This window comes from Uloborus diversus, chromosome 2, assembly GCF_026930045.1.
Source record: "Uloborus diversus isolate 005 chromosome 2, Udiv.v.3.1, whole genome shotgun sequence".
NCBI classification, from domain to species: domain Eukaryota; kingdom Metazoa; phylum Arthropoda; class Arachnida; order Araneae; family Uloboridae; genus Uloborus; species Uloborus diversus.
The window spans coordinates 91,269,762-91,290,608 of NC_072732.1; positions in this window are offsets into that span (position 1 = coordinate 91,269,762).

The window sequence follows — 20,847 nt, forward strand, 5'->3', positions numbered from 1 at the left end:
ATTATCGTTTTAATGTATGTCATTAACGATTTAAAAGAATATGTGTGGTGTACATTATCTATTCAATTATAAAAGCATAAAACCCAAGATTGAAGTATTTGATCTTGTAACATTTAAATATTTTGCAAATTACTTCCGCGCAGGGTAACGCCACAGGAATTGCAGTGAAATATTCGCAAAGACAGTCATTTTTCTATGAGAGCTGCTTTGAGTTTTGCATCAAGTACATTTGCTATGAATTAGGGTTTCCAATCCCGCGTCAATCTCAGTACCGTAGGATTTCGGGATTGTAAAGAGCCAATTAAGCGGGATCCAGGATGCCTCGGGATTGACTTTATTCTTCTAAAAGTTACATTTTTATTAGAAAAAGTTGTGCCTGATTTTGTTACATGAATTAGTCGTTATCTCGAATTCCGTACACCAAATGCAGAGTTTTACATAGCACATCTCAATTAGCGACTGTCGTTTGGTACGCAAAAGTGTGCTTAAAAAAGTCCAATGCGTCTCAACAAAGCATTGCTCGTATGAGAAAGGAAAATGTTTTTGCGCAAAAAATTATAGACTTGATCAAAAGCCTGATGCGGCTCACACTGCAGATGGTTTTACTGAGATTAAATGAGTTGATGTGTGCCTCACACGACTTCCATTTACTCAAATTTAATGTCATTTTCCCATTATTGGTAATTTTAATGTGATTCAATAGTTTGCTCTCTAAATATCACCAAAAGTGGCTAAATTTAAACCAGGTTTTAAAAACGACAAAACTTGGCGACCAAAAAACTGGCGATATATTGCCAAGTGTCCGCCAAATTGTAACACCACTTGAGTTTACATCGAAATTAACAACGATTTTCCCCCAAAAGGGGGAAAAAACCTCTTGCACCAAAAGGGGGAAGTGCACAACTAGATCCCACTAGGAGTCTATGAACCAAATTTCAACTTTCTAGGACTTACCGTTCTTGAGTTATTTGACATAGATACGCACATCAGCACACCCGCACATACGCACATACGCTCACACGTACATACAGACGTCACGATAAAACTCATTGTAACTAACTCGGGAATCGTCAAAATGGATATTTCGCTTGTCTATACGTTCTTAGGCACTTATCCACGTGTGGTCGAGTCGAAAAAAAAAAAAAAAAAAACTCAACATTCATTCGGGGTGAACAAAATGGAAATTAAGGTCGATTTTTGAGCGAAAATTTTAGCACGAATACAATACTTCCTATTTTGTAAAAGGAAGTAAAAACTGTGGGCGTTTAGCAAAAGATCCCCATAAACTGCATCACCTTCTAAAATGGATTTTTCTTTCCTTATCGGGGGTCATGTTGGAATTTTTGCTCAAGAACTTCAAATTTCGGAAAAAACAATGTCGGTTTGAGTTTTTTATTGCTCTATCCAATTTAATTTGCCTTGTTGCTTCATTAACGTTGGTCACTGCATCAGTGCATTTGATTCGTTACAACACTGGGTCGCAGTCTCATTAAAAGTTTTTAAATAATTTCGCTAAGTTACCTCTCACTTGAAAGAGACAATTAAAAACTTGACCAGCTTAATTTACTACACTTCCATGAGAGTCATTGCAGATTGCTCAGCTGGTAAATCCAACATAATTTACAAGGTACCCCTCACATTCAGGGTTTTCGTTGCTTTCTTCTTCAAGGAAAAAAAATGTACACTTTTAGTAAGTTAAAGGTTTCGAGCACATTCCATAAGTTTGCAGAATCGTTCTAACATTTCATTCAGGCTATTCCATCGAATTTTGAACTCTATAATATACTTTCTCAATTTCTTAACCGACTTCAAAAAGGAGGCGGTTATCAGTTCATACCGTATGTATGTTTTTTTTTCTTTGTCCACTCACAGCGTCTCACCTAGTGAACCGATTTTGATGATTCTTTTTTTAATGGATAGGGGATGGCTCAACTTAGGTCCCATTACTTTGTTTGACCATATATGTTCTTTAGAAAAAAAGTTATGGGCAAAAAACAGTAAATTTCATGCAATTTCCCTATTAAATGATTAAATATGAAACCCATTGTTATAAAAGTTTGGTGCCATATAACAGTAACATTAATAGTAATTGTAATGATAATTTTGAATAAAAGCTTCTCTGAGGCAAGCATCAAGTTTCTTCAGTGTCATTGATCCATAGTGGTGGTAAAGTTAACCTGGAAGCGAGGTGATGCAGTGATCAGGATCTGCTTAGCCTTCACAATACTACCTAGTTATGTTTGCCTCAACTATACAGGATTGCATCACAAGCAACTGGTACGCTGTGAAATGCAAATTTGTTAGGGATATTTAAATGGTTATAATTAAATTAACACACGAATGAATTCCAGAGAGGAACAAAGATAAATTTTTAGTGCCAATTGCTTAAAGTTTAAGGCGTGCTTATCGTTTTTTTTTTAGTATGGAGCATTTTTATGAAAAAAATAAGGTAAAGTTTTGTGATGGTAACTTCTTACTTTTGCTGAAACATCTACATTTACACTAAAAAGAATGAGATAAAAAAATTTTGAAAAAAAAATAGAACCGACTTCAAAATTGCTGTAAAAAGTGAAAAATAATTTTATTCTTTAAACACCATCGATAATGCTTTTAAACTTAATTTTTGAAGTTGGCGCAAAAACGATATTTAAGATCATTCACAGTCATAACTCAACTACAACTATAAATTTAACCAGGCCTAGTTTCTTCACTACCACATACATTACGCATTGATAACAGCATATTTGAGTAGCGATATAAATGTTTCGTTCCTAACTTTGGATGACATTCTGAAAAAAAATATGAAGGACGCATGGTTACACTAAATTTTACTTTTTGTTTTTGCGCCAACTTCAAAAATTATGTTTAAAAGTATTATCGATGGTGTTTAAAGAATAAAAATTATTTTTCACTTTTTAAAGCAATTTTGAATTCGGTTCTATTTTTTTTTTCAATTTTTTTTTATTCTAAAGCCCATAATTCTGGGTTTCAATATTTAGTGGTGGTTATTTATAAGGCTAATAATTTTTACGCATTTTTGCAATTGCTGAACATGGAATGAACATGGAATGCTGAAAATGGAAATTTGAAATGAGAATACCAATTCATTCTCGGAAAAATATACTCTTATTTTTATTGTTTTCTTGCATGTAAAAAATCCACTGCTTATCATATGGATCAAAGGTTTTCTTGCTTTTCTTGTAGATACACAGGAAGGTGATTAAAATTCAAATGATATTTTGAAAAAAATTGTTTTATGGATGGCAACACTTGGGAAACGTTCGCATGGAAAATCGTGGAAGGATTGGAAATCACGCGAGATCTCGCTCTCAATCCCGATTTAAACAAGAAGATTGTAATAAAAATGACAGACAAAAATATCATCACACACCCATTAAAAAAAAAAAAAAAAAAAAAAAAACATTTTGTCTTCTTTTTTACAGTAAGTTTTCAAGCTTTCATACGAATGGTAGTTACGTGCACATGATTGTGTGCATGATGGTAACACAGAAACAAAAGAGCGGGAACGTTAGGGAAGAATGGGGTCGTTTCCAAAATTTTAAAAGTATTTTTTTCTGAAAGAGCATGCTTAAAAACATATGATCTGACCATTTTTAAATAATTTATTTAAGTTAATATTTAAAAAAAAAAAACTTAAATCGGTGCTCGTTCATTGTTTACGCTTCTGTCTTGTGATATCGTTAATGATCAAATGCCATTCAATGTTGCCATTCACAGAGCAAAATACTTAACTCGCATCTTTACTCACGTGTATTGGCAACGATATGAATGATAGCAAGAGTAGAACGAAATATTTAACTCGCTTCTTGATTATCATAACGTGGAAACGTGGTAGAAAGATGCGCCAAATTGCATCATTTGTGACGTCATAAAGACCACGCCTTGTTTTTAAAATCGGACATTTTAAAAAATAAATTAAAAAATAACTGTTGGGAAAATGAAAGTATTTTTTTGGTTCATGTTATTTTTTTACTCATTCTATCAATTTCAGTGACTAAAAGTAGTACTTCTGACTGAAAGAAACAGCCCCATTACCCTTATGCACAGAATTCGACTACTTTCCACTATGTAACTGCAGTACATAAAATAACGTAAAAAATATAAATGAGACAACAATTTGTAATATTTGCAAACGTAATTTAATTACTCAAGTTTTTTTTATAGCGTGTTTTCAGCATTTAAAATAAACTAGTTTTAAAACGGAATAACAAAAAAAAAAAAAAAAAAAAATCTCTCTTAACTATTACGTGAAATAAATTTGCATATAACTGCTTTTGTCTCAAGACTGTTTGAATAAAATTTATATCATTAACGGTCTGTAATATAGCTCATCCAATTAGATTGTTTGTAAGCAACCCTTTTTAGTCGAATTTTCTGACAACAATTTAAAATCAAAGCAAACATGGAAAATAAACCGAAGAAGACTTTACATGCTATACGCTTAAAACAAATAATTTTAAAATTACATTCTTTTTTCAAATAATACTTAGAACTAAAAACAATAATAATTGCTTAATTAGAGTTAGCGAAACTTAAATAAAATATTTTTTTCTTGTTAAATAATAGCATCAAAACCTAATTAGTTTTCTCATATGTTGCTTGAAATACATTGCATAATTATATTAATGCTTTTTGAATTTATTTTACAGTCAGAAAAAATCTTAATGTTGATGCATTTCTTTTCCTTAAATTTTATAATTTGTTGTGTTGAGATTTCTAGCATAAAAGTTACGAAGAAATCATTTATTTTTATCGTTACTAACAACAACGGAAGGAAACGTATTACTTTAAACTAAAGTACAATGTTCAACTTTATGCATATCTCTTTTCATAGTTGTATTCACATATTTTATTTTTGAATAGTGGTACCCGCACGGCTTTGCCCGCAAGAGAAAATTAAAAGGTCTTTTGGTTCGCTTGTATATGTACAAATAATGTATGGTGAATTTTCTCGCCAATTGGCTTGTGCCAAAGTTACGGTTCCACGTTATGATAATTTCGTAATTTACTCGTCCAACTTATGATAATTTCGTTCTTAAAATTGGAATAGAAAAAAAAACCACATCTAATTTTCAAAAAATCGCTTTGAGGTGCACACCCCCATGCTACAAACTAACTTTTTGCCAAATGTCATTAAAATCGGCTGAACGGTGTAGGCGCTATGCGCGTCACAGAGATCCTGACAGACAGAGATCCGGACAGAGAAACTTTCTGCTTTATTATTAGTAACGATTACTGAGTTTAAATGTGAATCATAGAATTTTAGTAGCAAGGAAAAATGGACTGTCAATTTATTTGATTTTTTATTGGAGTATATTTTGCTAAAACAAACAAAAGAAAAACAAATGCGCAAACGTTCAAAATTATAGATACAACTTTTTAACATCTATTCCACCTGTCACTTTACATAATTTTTCATTATTGTAGGGGAGGATGGCCCATAGCGGGTAGGTCGCCCAAAGCCGGCAGGCCTTCGTATGCCCCCCCCCCCTTATGGTGTGTCAGCGGCGATGCATACATATATCGTATTTACATGAATATCCCCGAGTTTTAATCAGTCCCAGGGAGGCAGCAGTGAAGCGGCATGGCGCAACCAGGCTAAAAAAAAAAAAAGATGCATTCATTAAAAAAAATGAAGTTTGGCAGTTTGTGTGATTTGTCGAAGACCAGCTTATTATTATTATTATTATTATTATTATTATTATTATTATTATTTTTGCTGTCAATAATACTACGTTATTCTCTACGTTTATCAGTTATTTCTTAATATTTTGCAAACAAAGCGTTGACTTTAAATTGGATAAGTACAACTTTTTTATGTATTTTTTTTATAATGGCAGGTAGGTAGTCAATTATTTTAATCATTTATAACTTCATATTTGATTGGCAAATGTACGAAATCACAATTAGTTAAGCGTACCCGCTTTGGGCTCCCTGGTAGGGCAAAGCGGGTTTTTGTAATGTTTGGTAATAAAAAAGTATTGGGTTTGAAATAATAAAAAATCACTTTTTATTTTGAAGTTCAAGAACCTTGCTAGGAAACAAAACCGAAATTGTTACGATAAACATCCAAAAACTACAATTTTCGACCGTTGTTCAAAAACCTACCCGCTTTGACCACCTCCCGTAATTCTTCACTAAACATTAGTTTTGCATATGTTTCTATTATACAATAAAGCAATACGCTTGAATGTAAAAAAATAATAATAATAAATAAGAAGCGCATTTTTTCGTAGGAAGTTTGCTAAAATTGATCCCAATCAACCTCAGTTGGTTTGTTTAGCATGACTTTCACTCACAAAAAAAAGAAAAAGGTATTTTTAATTGTTTTTTACGTAATAGGAGTTTATTGTTTTATGTGAATTGCTTTAAATATCACCAAACGGAATTACACGCCATGTGATTTCCTTTGATATAATTACACAGAGGCATATTAAAACCTCTGTGCCGAAAACGCAACAAGAATGTCAAGAACAGGTTCTTGCAGTTTTACGAACCATAGACAGTGTAAAACTACAAAATATATGGTACAAACTGAATTAGCTTAAAGTTTTTTTTTTTTTTTACACTGCAAAAAAAAAAAAAAAAAAAAACCCTTGAAATATGTTTTTTTAATTACGTGAATCATTTATTTTACGATGTGCAGTGGTTTCTGAAAATGAACTTTTACAATCGAATCTTTCGCAGTTTTAGAGCTAGAAAACACCACCTTGCGGTGATTTAAGAAATTAGACAAAGAGGTAAAACATTCCCTTCCTAAGACGTAAAAACGAGTTAAAAAAAAAAAAAAAAAAATTCGAAAGCATGAAAATGAACTCGAAAAAAATGAAATGTCATTTGCCCAGCTTAAGAGAAGAGTAAAACTTACTAAATTTGATTGCTTTACAGCTTTCAGCACACATTCTTCAAAGACAGCAGTGTCTCCTTCAGTTTATCTGAATTGCGAATTGTTTTATTGTAACTCTAATAGATCAGAAGACTTCTGGCTTAAAAGGACAAATTGATTCAATCCCTTCATATTATTAAAAACATGAGCGAGAGTGCGTAGTTCTCAAAAATCGTAAAAAATAAAATTACCAATAGAAAAAAAAAAAAAAAAAAGAAAACAGTGTCCGACAAAGCCATGTCAAGTAAATACCTAAGAAAAAACACGTCGAGAAACGCGATATTTCTGTCTAGCCTGTAAAGAAAAGCTAATACATTGTTTGAATGAGTGTTTCAGCAAGTTCTACAATCAATAAAATATAGTTTTATTTCTTGAATTTGTATCAATTTTTATAATTATATCATTTGTTTATTTTTTAATAAATGTTCTATTCATGCAAGCTAGCATTGATTTTCTGTTCTTTTCTAGAAGCCATCTATCGATATTAGCACTGACATATTTCGAGTTTAATCGTAACTGCACAAAAATGGCAAGTAAATAAGTGCGAGATAACTCGTAGTTGGCGTCCTAGAAAAAAACCGCAATCTACGAGTTATCTCGTGGTTGCAGTCAATGTGTTAATAAACAGCTACCATCTATTCTACCGGAGGAGGTAAACGGCAGTGTCAGGAGAAATGAGTTTTCAAAATATTTGAAAAAAAAAAAAAAAAGTGTTTGTGATCTAACACTACAATAGGGAAATGTTGAAATAAGACGTTTTTTTCGCGTTTTTTTTTTAAATTTTTATTTTCAGTGGAAACCAAATAACTAAGCTTGTACATCAAAGTTGACGTACAATAGACTACAAAAGTGTACCTGCCCGCTACAGTTTTGTGCATTGCATGTACAACTTCCGTTGGGAAGTAAATGAGCTCCTTACCTTGATCTAAAGTTTATCTAAATTTGAAATTTCGGCACATTATGAAATTATATTTTCTTACTCTTGTACATAAGTACACTTACTCATTTTCTTGAATTTTAGTCAAGTAAATATCGTTCAAATATGGCAAACGCTACCCATCAGCGAAGCTCAGATGCAGCAAAACTACAAAAGCTTACTTTCCTGCTTTTCTTTAGAACCCAGATAACAAAATACATCGCATAGAAGAAAACGAATTTGAATTTGCATTTTGCATTGTATCAAAATTGAATAAAAATCACGGTATAAAATTTGCAATTGAAAGCGAAGTCTCTGAAAGTAACAAATGTACTTTGAATTAAACTTGAGATCTAAAACTTCAAGACATAGGAAGATTGACGATTTATTCAGGTTCAATCAATTCCCCCCTTAGAATTTCTTACGCATTGAAGTTAAGGTTGTAAACAAAATGTTGCATATTTTTACATATACGTGCTCTACATCTATGACTGCTGAATACTGTACATTGTTTTCACGAGGAAAATCCGAAACGAGCTGATGTCTGCATTACATGAATTCCTTTTACTCCAATTTAAAGTTATTTCCCCATTGTTGGCAATTTTAATGTGATTGAATTGTTTACTCTCTAAATATCACCAACAGTGGCCAAATTGAAACCAAATAAAAAAAAAAGTAAGAAAAAATCTGACCAAAGTAAGAAAAAATTAAAAGACCAAATCTGTCGCCAGGTTGGCGACAAAATTTGGCGACCAAAAGACTGGCGATATATCGCCAAGTGTCCGACAAATTATACCACAGCTTGAGTTTACATCGAAATTAACCATGATTTCCCCCCAAAAAGTGGCAAAATACCCTCTTAAGAACATCCAGATGCAACCAAAAAGGAAGGTGCACAACTAGAACCCACTAGGAGTCTACGTACTAAATTTCAACTTTCTAGGACATACCGTTTTTGAGTTATACGAGATACATACGCACATTCGCACGAGAAAATTCGTTGTAATTAACTCAGGGGTCGTCAAAATGGATATTTCGGGTGTCTGTATGCTCCTATCCACGTGTGGTCGGGTCGAAAAAAAGAAACTCAACATTCATTCGGGGGGGGGGGGATGGAAATTAATGCCAATTTTTGAGTGAAAATTTCCGCGAATACAATACTTCCGTTTTTGTAAAAGGAAGTTAAAACTATTTCGGATATATAAGTTCAGTCATACATAAATATTCGTTCGTTTCATAATATGTAGGGGAGACCGGGGCAAGATGACTATGCTAACAATTTTCGTAGTTTATTAATTCATTTTTAAGGATAGTAAAATTAATTTTACATGAGCTGTTAGAGTAGTCCTTTGTAGTATTAAATATATTGCCATTTAATTTTTCAAATAAAAATAACGAAGGATATTTTTATTTTTTTATAACCTTAACAAATCGTCATCTTGCCCCAGTACTGGGGCAAGATGACTTTGACCTAGGGGCAAGATGACAACGTTGAAAAAGGTTGAACATATTTTATGTTTTGAATGTAGTACCTAGTTTTACAAATGATAACTGTGTTTTACATCTCACTAAGTATCAAATTAAGCGTAATGCGTTGTAGCGTAATGTTCAAATGCTAAGCTGTGCAGCTAACAATAGACACAAATAAAAATACCATTTTCATGATTGAAACATTCCTCATGCCACCACTCTTGGCTTTTACAGCTCTGGATCCATTCTTCTGTTGGAGGGTCTCAAAATTCCATTTTCCAAGCAAGGCATCTTAGAACACTATTCTTTGAATTTGATGCAACTGCATTGTTTGGCATGAATACGGGCCCACAGTAATAGACTTGGGCCTACAGGAACTTGGTCTGAGTTTTTTTTTTACTCCCTTTTTAGCTTCACGAGCTTCTTTTCCCTGTTTTTTTTTAATAATTCTTTTTTTTTCTTCCGCTATGCTCCTTGTTCTGACATTTTTTGATGGGTGTGCTTGTAAGAATGTTTAAGTTTAAGTTTTTGTTTTCTCGTATTGTGTTGCTTTAGACAATGCAATGAAATCAAAAACACTAAAATGCTTCTTTGGTGCATTGGAATCAGCATTTGCCATAACCTCTGCTTCGTCTGAAGGGCTTATACGTTGGTTTTCTACTCCCAAGCTCTGAGGATTAGCACTATTATTTTCAGTTTCAGAGCCAACAACGTCGTAGTCCGCTAAAAAACAAGAAAATTATGAGACTCGATACCTCATTCTTTAAACCCTTTATCGGCATTTCCAACTGTAGCTGCTTTGAAGTAAGCGGTGCTCAAAAGCTCACCCTTATTTTTTTTCTGTGATAGTTTGTCCTTGATGAATAATCATAAAGTTGTCACATGCTTGGCTATAGTACGCTTTTAATGGTCAGAAAAATGTCTCATCAGGAGCTAGAGACGATGCGATGTGTGAACGGTGTGTGAAATGGCAACCCAACCATGATAATGTTTTTTCACTGCAAGGTAAGATAGCCTGCAAAGCTATGTGAGATTTATGATTGTCAATAATCAGCAGAGCAGGAGATTCTTTGCTTGGTTTAATTCATTCAACTAGTCATTTGGCCAACTAGTTAATAAATAGCCCCTGATCACCCGCTTTCGAACGATACTACCTTGATTCAATGCGTCCTTTAGCCCCAGAGGAGAAGCGCAAGGTCGCATGGACAAACAGACAGAGTTTACAGGAATTTAATAAAGTGGACAACATAGTTAGTTTAATAAATTCCGAAACACGGGCAATAGGCAAGCTCGTCATCTTGCCCCGCGTTGCTGCCCGCCATCTTGCCCCAGACTGCCTGTTTGAACGGATTCTTCTCCATCGCCATAACAAAGGGCGATTAATTGACATTTATTCATGGTAATAGGTAGTATTTAAACTAAGTTACTCATAAATACTCAAGAGACACGATATATCCTATATGTATATGCAGCAGAGCTTATTTACACATGCATAAAAGTTATATCGTGGCAACGGTAAACAATCAGAGATTCAGAACTAACACAAATATGACGATTTCAGCGTCTCTGTACTATTGCTGAACGAACATCGGATATGAGATCCCGTAGCATGCAGTTGATGCAGTTACGTAGTTTAAAACGGAAAAATTAAGACATTCGTCATCTTGCCCGGCTCGTCATCTTGCCCCGGTCTCCCCTACTCTTAAAATTTCAACAAAAATCTTTCTTTTGCAGTGTTAGTTTTCGTTATACTCTTGTAAATAAAGTAATGACTTGATCGTGTAAAAATTTAACTTATTGATCGAATATTTTTATGCATGCGCAGTAAGTCTCCTTTTTGTGACGTTTTATACACTTTTAACTTAGGTGACGTATTAGCAAACCTGTTTGACAAGCAACGAAAAATATCCCTGCAAGGTAGAACACTATGAAGCTAGTTTTTAATCTGAGTTTTTGAGCACTTGAAAGGAAATATTAAAATAAAAAACTTCTAATTAGTCATGATATTTTCATATTCACTTTGTAAGTCAATTAACTGAATCTTGAAAGCACGTGAACAGTCCAGATTTAGGTACTGAGAAGATTTTTTGTGCTTGTGCTGTAAGCATCTTTTGTTTTTCTGCACTTATAATGACAATAAATGTTTAGAAAATATTAGTAAAGAGACAAAAATGCTAACAATATATATTAGCAAACATTCAAAAAGAAAAAATAAGAAACAACAGCGTGTAAAAAACATCCGAGAAATGTTTTCCTTTTTAGTTATAATCTCACTTATTTTGCTATGAAAAAGGAGTGTCTTCTAACACCAAAACACTTAAATGCAGTAAACTAAAATTTTGTGCTATTATACATTTTTATTTCTCTTTTTTACTTTTCCCCACAAATGTATTGATTCAGTTTTATTCAAAACATACTCTAACAGTTTTTGTTTGATAAATAAAAAATGATTTTGCATGCAAAAAAAGATGAAAAGACTCTCAACAGGAAAATAAATGTGCATTCTGTTCATATTTCCATTAATTAGCGCAGCCAGAATCAACCCTGTGCAGAAAGGTGGGGGGGGGGGGTGACCTTGCATTCTGAATTTACACTCTCGTCCCAGCATAAATCGTCGTTGGGCTTCCTTGCCGATGTTTCTTGCTTTGAAAGCTATTTTTATCAAATATTATAACTTGAGTCCAAAGTAAAACATTTGATAAGAACTCAGTCAAACGCATCAATTTTAGTGTTGAATATTTATATTATGTCTTGCTAGATGCGATACGATTTGATTAACTAACACTAATCGTGCTACTTTTACCCCCTACGTCCCAAACTCTTGTGTCCTAAACAAAGAAGAAAAAAAAAACATACTACATATGCACATAATGTTAAAAGATAATGTTTTTAACACATGTAAGGTGTTAAAAGCATTCTGTTTTAAATTTTACATATTTTCAAAATGGGTTTGCTACTGATTGAAACATTAAATTGTGTCAGTAACAAACACCTAAATAAAAATCAGCTATATTGCCCCACTCAAGTCACACTTGTCAACAAAAGAATAACGCTCCTTAAGTGAAGTATAATAATGAAATTTGATGTAATTTCAGAGTCATAGTGCGTAGCAGAATGATTAAAAATGCAAAAAAAAATCGTTTTTTCACTTTAGGATAGCCATTTAAAATAAAGGATAGCTTCAGTGTAAGTATTTTGTAAGAACCTCTAACTGATCTGTTTCAAAAAAAAAAAAAAGGAAAATGAGAGTTATAAATAACAAAAGAGAACAACAATCCGACTGGGACCAATGAAGGAGAACATTTTCCTAAGTAAATACTGATGGTGTGAATAAAAAAGAGGATTTTTTTGTAGATGTTGGTTTTTGAATAACCATTTATTTTTTAATCGATTTTTAAAGTTTCAAAAAACATTTTTAGAAGCAGAGAAAATTCTATCCATGCAATGAGATATTATAAAAAATAAATGAAAGAAATCCCTTCTATTACAACTACAATAATTATATTTATTTCTCTCAATATACGTTTTAATGCAATTAACATACGAATACAAATATTTCTCACAAAAATAGGTTTATTTCCAATAAATCAGCATTGATTTTATAAACATACGATGCATCTCATTCCCAATTGGTAGATTTTGCGAATTATTTCAAAAGCATATACTTTTAACAAATCAACGATTTTTCTGAGAACAAAATATAGTATATATTTTCTGTCAAAAGTAAATAAAGGTAGTAATTGTCTACTTCTCACATTATTATTCACTGTAGATTTTTTTTTAAATCTGCATATAATATTAAAGAATAATATATTTATCATTTGAAAGGTAGATTTTTGTTTTTAAAACTGTATATTCTTAAAATAGGTATGTTACTGAAAGTTTAATTTGTGTTAGTACCAACAACTTAACTGTAAAGCAAATATATCTCACCAATCAAGTCACACTGGTTATCAAAGGATTAACGCTCCAAGAGGGAATTATAATAATGAAATTTGATGTGACATCAGAGCCACAGTAGAGAGTTAGAGAGATTCTCTTGCATACGTTTTCCTCCTCTTTTCTTTCTTTTTTAAGGTTTTTTTCTTCTTTTGCAACATATGTCAGTACAAAGAATACAATAATTGATTTCTTAAAATTGTATGAAGCGACAGCAAATTCATTCTCTTAGTCATTGCGTTCCAGATTAGTCAAACTTTTAATATTTTTTTGAAATTAAAAACATTGTAAATTTGTGTATTTTTAGTTTTTAACCGTTAAAATTTTAAGGAAACAAATTGGAAATGTGAATTACGACAAAATCTTTCGTGAGTCTAAAACTTCATCAGTCCGACACTTTGTTATCTTAAAAACAATACGATATGAAAGAACTGTCAAAGTTAAAACAATATGGACAGCAACGAACCTCGGATATTTTATTTACTAAAAAAAAGAGAATTTACAAACAAATTGCGCTGATCATTAAGTTATACAAATCTGATTCGTTGCATAATACCTCCATTATATCCAGAATTATTTTAAACTATTTTATAAAACATTATTTTTTGGTTTATGTTTGTTTAAAAAATAATAGGAAACTATAAAACGAAGTAAATGGATAGAGGTAGTCACCAACAAACAATTAAAAATTTACTTATACTGAAGAAAAGAAAGTTTCTTTAAATCTGTTTACCCATCCTAAAGTTGAACAAGTTTTAAGCCGCTGAGCGATAAGTCTTTTTAGGAAAAGAAATTCTGGCTAAAATACAAAATGTGGAATTTTCATTGTTCGTTCCCGCCTCTTTCTTTTTGCAAACGACAGAGAAGGATCACAAATGGAATCAATTTAGGGTTACGTCCCAACAGAATTTAAAATTTAAAGTTTCAGGCTTCCGGAACATTGATGGATGGCGATAAAATTGCACTTTATCCCTGACATAAAAAGTGAAACAAAGTGTAAGAAACAAATTTTAAAATGTTAAACATTTGCGTTGTAAAAGCATTTTCTTCTTTTATCTACACATGGTTTTAAAAAGCAATAAGTAAATAAATAATGGATAAAACATTTAAAATTGTTAAGTGCGTTGTAAGTAGAAGGAAAGTTTTATTCTACAGAAGATAAAATATACTCTTAGCTTCAACTTAGCAATTAAATAGTATATTGTAAATAACGAAACATGTGTTTCTTACTTAAATCACGTAAAATGGGTAATTCCTATACTAGAAAAAAGATTGAAGGGAAAATTGCGTAGTCGTTTTTATTAGAATTACAATTTCAAGCACAACCTTTAAAAATAACTTTAAAATAATAAAATAAACATTTAGACAATCATGCTTTGAATCCATTACGAATATAGCGCACAGGTGTGCTTAACAACAAAAATTTCAAAAACAAACTGTGACATGTTTTGGAGTTCAAAGATTCAATTGGTATTTTTTATTACAAAGATGAGAGCTTAAGGACCACTTGCATAAATGCACACCTTTTCACATTAACAAAGGGGTTCTTTTAAATCCTGAAGCACTTCAACTGTTTTCAATGTTTTTGTATACAGGTTTGTTTTAATCAAAAATTATTTTGTAATATTCCATTACCCACTTCTTTACAAGTAATCATTTTTTTTACTGATACAGGATATTTATCTGTATGATAAATACCAACATGGTGTAAAAAATATTTCTAACATTTAGCAACTAAAGAAATCAAATAACAAAAACTTACGAGTAGATTAAGAAATGCATTATAAAATTGGGATAAAAGTACCGAGTGTGGGGTACTTTCTGTTTTTATTTCCAACAACTGAGATGATGAAAAAAAAAAAACAAAAAAAGAAAATTAATTTGAATTTTGATATTTTGAATTCAAATTATGTTTTTCGCAATCACGAGTGTGTGTATGTAGGAGTGTGTGTTTGTGTGTAGGGGGTATGTGTATGTGTGTGTAGGCATGTGTGTTTGTCTGTGTGCTGGCATAAGTGTGTGGGTAGTTGTGTATATGAATGTGTGTGGGGAGAGGGTATGCGTGGTATGTGTGTGTAGGCATATGTGTTTGTGTCTGTGCAGGCATGAATGTGTGGGTAGTTGTTTGTATGTGTTTGTGTATGTGTCTGTATGTGTTTGTGTGTGTGTGTAGTTGTGTATGTATGCGCGTGTGTGTAGGACATGGATGCAACCCGGAGACGGCTTTCGCTATAGGAGCAGCATCGTGAGGACCCGGTCGACGGTGACGGTGCAAAGGGTGGCGGTGGGAAAAATCAAAGGATGCCAAAAACAGTCAAATGAAAGCAATAAGCAATCGTGATTGCTGAATAAATACACTTCAGCGAATAATACAATTAAGGTTTAGGTATTCGGATCATATCAAATTTGATGATTAAACCTAAAACCTCTGCTGCCAATTTTAATTTTAGGAAGAAGTCAAAAAAAAAAAAAAAGTTAATACGAAGTGCCTCCTGTTATGGTGTACCCCAAAAATAACATTAGATAACAAGTTTCTGCATATATGTCTAGATGAGCTTATTTGAGGTATTTTGGACATCAAACCAACTGTTCTCCCTGATACTTGAAAGATAACATTGCGCAAAACGTGTACAGCATTATCTTTTATCTCCACTGCCGCTTCTGCATTCTTTTTTTTTTCTGAAACAAATGCACCCCATATTGCGTAGTTTGCTCCATAGTGTGCCCTTCCCCATATTTCACTATTATCTAACCTGATTTTCTTTCTTAATCACATACATAAATTATATTTGAAATCGAATCAATATTAATAGTATGCGCGCATAACGGTAACACAAAATACGTTTTAATTTTCGATGTATAAGAATTTTGCAATTTGATAATTGGAGGTAAAAAAAATTTCGGATACATGAAACAAGCAAACAGCTATAGTTTCCTGAACTGCATTTCGGACCACTTCTTTCAGCCGTAAATTAAAGTATTTACTCTTATTTCGACATTCTCTGTAGATGTCGAATTCATCTATAAAAACACCATCTCAGAAAGTACAGTTCCCTATTGGGTAACTATCCTTATATTGTACAAAGTTGCGATGAATAATAAAGTTTCTCCTGAACTTATTTATTAGTAGGTGAGAACTGGAAAATAATAGTAATTATTAAAAAAAAAAACAACCTTCTTTAAAACTCTAGTTTATTTGCACATCAAGGTACATTTTAAAAATTTCCATAACTATCCCTTATATAGAGGATGTCCCAAAATGCCGTGTACAAATTTGGAGATAAGGTAGAGAAACCGATAAACTGAAAAAAATATATTGGAACATGTGGCCGCAAACACAATGGACGTACTACGTGTACACAAAGCCCAAAACTGATAGCTGTGAAATAACTTACAAATTTATTACGCCAAGATGATTTCACACAACATTTTAGTTTTAAGGAAAGGTTTAAAGCTGTGGATAAATTTGGAGGCATGTGTCTGTGTATTAATTCAAGCGTCAGAAAAAAATGCACAGCAATAAAAAAAAAAATCTTGTGAAAATGGCTCGTCGTTGCGACGGCTTCTGCGTTGTCATTGCAACCAGGGCCGCTCCGTCCCTATGTGCAACGTCGTGCGGCGCACGGCGGCGCAAGAGTCAAAAAGACGCCGAGCTCTACCAATCAAAAATGCTCCAAATAAGGGGGGGGGGGGAATCTCCAACCAGAAAAAAAAAATAACTTTTTATATATCTAATAGTTGTGGTGAAATTATCCTGCTCACATGTTGTGTCTAAGCTTGCTATTCAAAAGCGCAATCGTTTACAGTGAAAACACATGATACTAATTAATGCATACTTTCGCATTTATCTTCCTATTTGGAGCCGTGATTGCTATTTCGGTATGTCTAGAATTTCACAAGTTTGAGCTTACGAAGCGCAAGAAATTTGCTATTTCCCATTTTGCTTGTTAAGTTGAATATGTTGTACGTATTATAATCTGTGCAATATTTCTTTTGATGTTTTTTAACTATTGTTTGAGATAATTCCACTGTACTGCATTTTTTTTATGTAATCATACATAAAAAAATACGGCAAGAACATTTGCATATAATTTACTTGTGCATCATAATACACCATACATTGTGGACAAAAATTTAGGTTAATTTTTTTAATTCCGTAAAGTAACGACTTTTTCTTCAACTATTTGTGTATTAAGTTAAGGAAAGAATTTTTGGACAATGTTTGTTTCAGATATTAAATTAAATGCTTTTTCAACGATTCCATAGTTTAGAATTTTTCGTTTTAAAGGCAAAGTCAGTTTCAGATTTTAAAGTGGAATATCCTCTATAATAGTATCCTTCAATTTAGAAATATAATCAGCACCCTCCTGTTACGTGGCGCAACCAAAGGAAGGAGGGATCCACAGGGCACCCCTCTGGTTGCCCCACACCATGCCTCCTCCCCTCCAGAATGCCGAGTTAAATATTTTTCAAAAATATACTTTACTATTGAAGAAAAAAAAACGCATCTTTGGAAAACAAAGTGATTTTAATAAGAAAAAAAAATAATGATGTTGGGGTAAAACTTTAATTTTTTTCCAAAAGAAATCTTTGAATTAAAAGTTTTCAACAGTTACAACTAATTGATCAGCTACTCGTCCCCTCCGTCCTATTTCTTTTCTTTCTTCTTTATTATGTTCCTTTTTTCTAGTTCGTCTGAAAAAAGGAAGTCTTAAAATGCTACTCCTCCTTATCTCCCCCCCCACCACCAAAAGCATTACGGATCATCTCAAATTTCGTTTCCAGATCTTCAATATCGCACATTTCCAGGGAAAGCCCCTGAATACCAAACAACACTGAACTGCGTTCGAAAATCAGCTAAAATTGCGTTTTTGGAGCTTCAATTTGAAAGATTCCCGGTCCTAATGTTACCAAATATGGTCTTCCAATTGTGTTTTTAAGATTTCAATTTCAGAAAATATTCAGGCAAGGGTCTCCGAACCGCTTTCCTTTAATATCATTAAAAAATAGGTTTTTAAACGTGACTTAAGAGAAATTTAAGTGGAATAAGCTCTGAACATCTTCCAGTAATATCATAAAATATAGCTTAAGTTGCTTATAGCATAAAGTATAGCTTAAGTTTGAAAAATTTTCCAGGGGGGGGGGAAGCTCCAGAATACCATTCCTGTAAAAATTTTCAAAGTTGTCTACAATTGCATTTATGAAGTTCAATTTCGAAAAATTGGAGGGGAGAGGATTAATTAATTTCAATTTACTTTTCAAAAAAAAAAAAAAAAAACATCGGGTGGAATCCAAGAGTTTCCTCCCTTGTTCTAACGTCCAAAAACATGCCCTGTAATCGCGTTTTAAGGCTTTTACTTCTACAAATTTCCGCGGAGCCTCTTGTACTTTTTTTCCCCATTACACCACCAAAGACCGTTTAAAAAATGCGTTATTAAAACTACAAGTTTCAAAATTTTCTCTGGGAGAACCCCTGGACCCCTCTTTTTATGTTTTTTCAATGTTCGTCTAATACTATTTTCTATTTGCGCTTCTGTCCTGTGATGTTTTGTCAGTCATAAAAGTTTTATTAATTATAGAGATTAGATAGATATTCAAAGTGGCGTCAACTTCGATATTTAAAATATTTTCCTTTTCCAAAACGCATTATTAGCATACCAGAGGATCTGCTGAACTCGAAATGATTTACAGGTACGAAGTAAAAATGTACGCCATTTTCCAAAACTAATATTTACACATTATTTTTTGTATAAATTAAATGCCAAACGTATTTTTTTTTCCATTTCATATTTGTGTACAAAACCTCCTTCCAAGTGTTAACTATATTTTCCCTGAACGCCAGAGCATAGAGGCGCTCACAAGACATTTGCACGACAGCGCCGATCAGGCTTGGCGCGGCCCTGATTGCAACCCATTTAATGCAGCTGCAATCTATAAATTTTATGAACGGTTTCAAACCTTACTTAGAAACGAAAATGATGTGTGAAATTGTGTTGCGTAATAAATCTGTAACCTGTTTAGTATCAATCTGTCTTTGGGTTTGCGTGCATGTATCATGTCACCTTTGCTTTTGCGGCCATATAATCTTGCATAATTTTTGCTTCATCATGTTCGCCACTTTCCTTCCAAGTTTGTGTCTGCCATTCGGGGACATCCTGTATAAGTTCACAATTACAATTGACAGTTCTTAAATTGAGCAAAATTTCTTTTTTTTTTCATTTTTAAATTTAAAATATGATAGATTTAAACTTTTAAGATCATGTTTCATAAAATTTCGTTTAGTTTGATAAATTTAATAATTTTTATTACTGTTAAACTATTCTTCTTTCCTTTTTTTCAGTTTTCATCATAATGTAAAAAGATATACCAGTACTCTTAGGCACTATTTTTTTTTCTAATTTACCATCAGAGCACGAACTTCAACCTATTTTTTATTGGGATGAAGGGGGGAGGGAGGCTTAGTGCCTTATATATGTTACGGTAAATGTGATAAATCCGGTGGTTTTGTACAAGCCCCGGTAATTGTTCACAATCCCCACCAAAATTGGTAAATGTGATAAATTATTGAATATTTAGCCACATTTATCACATTTACAGGTTAATTTATACAATGCCTTACCCATAATGGGGAATGTAATAAAAGTCAATACTTAGCCAAAAATTTTTCAGTTTGCTCAGCTACTTCGCCTTTTTTTATGACGTATAGTATTTCTACGGGACGAGAGCTTTTTGTCGGACGCACTTGTTTGCGTCTGCGCATTTATTGACCATGTTAGTAGGATTTTAATTTCAATTTAATACTTTCACCCCGCACTAATCCAAACCCTATTAAACTTGATTTTGATTTATTGAGCTATTTAAATGTAATTTTCATGATCCAGTTAAATGTACACTATAAAAATAAAATGCAATTTAACGTAATACTAAATACTAGTAGGCCATATTTTGTTTTTTTGTTATGCGTTTTTAAAATTTTCTCTTCGGTTTTATGTTTTATTCTCTTGAATTAAAACACAATTTTTACTGTGTACAGTAGTTTGTTAATGTACTTTGGCTTAATTTTTCGGTTATTTTGTAAACCGTACTTTTATTAATTCGGTTAACCTGGATCCCTTCTTTGTGCTGATTAATGAGGTTCTACTGTACTTCTAATGTGCTGGAAAGACTTTTTTTCGGGATGTTTGCTTTCTTGCTTTTATAGAGTTTCTAATAATGGCCAATATGCTTCAGCGTTTCAATTTGAAGTTTTAGTAACTGTCATGATCTAAAAAAAAGTACACAGTTATTTGTTGACGAAAGAAAAATATGACGATTCGTTAATAAAGGAGAATTATACAAAAAACAAAATTAGTGGGAAAAAATTCCGAAGGGTATGGTAGACTTAAAAGATATGACATTATGGCCGTTCTGCCAATGTTTAAAAACTAATCTATCCCGTAAATAAGACAGCTAAAATGTCAGATTTTACGTGTATTTTGAAGAAATGTTTACCGTAATTCATGAAGCACATTTATCAGTAGACCATGATGGCAGAAACGGAATATTAAATGAGCCCTTTAGAAAAGGTACATAAGTAATATTACCAAAGCAGTTTATATTTTTCAATATAATTTAC